This window comes from Octopus bimaculoides, chromosome 23, assembly GCF_001194135.2.
Source record: "Octopus bimaculoides isolate UCB-OBI-ISO-001 chromosome 23, ASM119413v2, whole genome shotgun sequence".
Lineage (NCBI taxonomy): Eukaryota > Metazoa > Mollusca > Cephalopoda > Octopoda > Octopodidae > Octopus > Octopus bimaculoides.
The window spans coordinates 5,958,881-5,960,181 of NC_069003.1; positions in this window are offsets into that span (position 1 = coordinate 5,958,881).

The following is a 1,301-nucleotide window of genomic DNA, read 5'->3' on the forward strand; positions in this document are numbered from 1 at the left end:
ATTTGAAACCACTATTATTATTATTATTATTATTATTATTATTATTACTGTTCAGTAGTTTTATTTTTATAACGTGCTTTCACTTCACTACCGAGCGCAGCTCTGTGCGCCTTGGGTATGTGCTGTGGTTTGCTGTGGTGCTCTTATGTTTACTGTATTGAAAGTGTTTTGCGTAGAATGTGTGCAGTACCCAGTAGTGCAATTTTCTGTATGTTATATATATTTGTAAGTCCTGGTGTTTTTGTTATGTATTTGTCTGAATATTTTTTTATTATACCTAAGGCACCTACTATGATAGGAATTGTTTCTGTTTTTAGATTCCATATTCGAGTTATCTCTATTTCCAGGTCTTTGTATTTTGAAAGTTTTTCCATTATTATTTTTATTATTATTATTATTATTATCATGACTACTACCATCAAGGTGAAAGCAGTAAGCTATTAGAATTGTTGGTGCGTTGGACAAAATGCTTAGCAGCTCTTCTCTGAATCTTTACACTCTGAGTTCAAATCCTGCTGAGGTCAACTTTGCCTCTCGTCCTTCTGAGTTTGATAAAACAAAGTACCAGTCAAGTACTGGGGTTCAGTAATTGACTTGTCCCTAACCCCTAAAACTGCTGGCCTTGTGCCAAAAGCTGAAATAATTATTAAGGTAGATAGCTGGAATGTACTCTAAAGAATACTCACCATTCTGAACAACTTGAACCCATGATGAGATCGGAGATTGTTTATCGATGCTGTACAAAATTGTGTACGTCTGCACAACACCGTTGGACTTAACGGGCGGTGCCCACTCCACCTTCACTTTACCTGCCCCCACCGGCAGCCAGTTGACTTTGGTTGGCATTGAAGGAACTGAAATGGTAAGATTTTGAGATTCCAGAATGAATAGGTGAAAATCAAATAAATACAAACACATTGCAGATCAAATGGTAAGAACAAAACAATTTAAAGAAACTCAAGTGTATTTTGGGATTGGTTAATGGAGAAGCAGGTGAAAAATTTAGAAAAAAAAAATTGAGATAAATGAGAAAAAAAATATAAATGTATAACAGTGGAATATGGAGGTGGGGGGATAAGAGGATCAAATCTTTTAGAGGAATTTGCTGAAAGTTAAGAAAAATGATTTTTTGTTAGTAGTAATAAGTAACAGAGAGAATCCAGCTGGAATACAAATCTGAAAGTCTGTTATTGAGGATGACAAAGAAGATTATGGCAGAAGAGGTGGCGGCGATAGAGAGAGAGAGAGAGAGAGAGAGAGAGAGAGAGAGAGAGAGAGAGAGAGAGAGAGAGAGAGAGAGA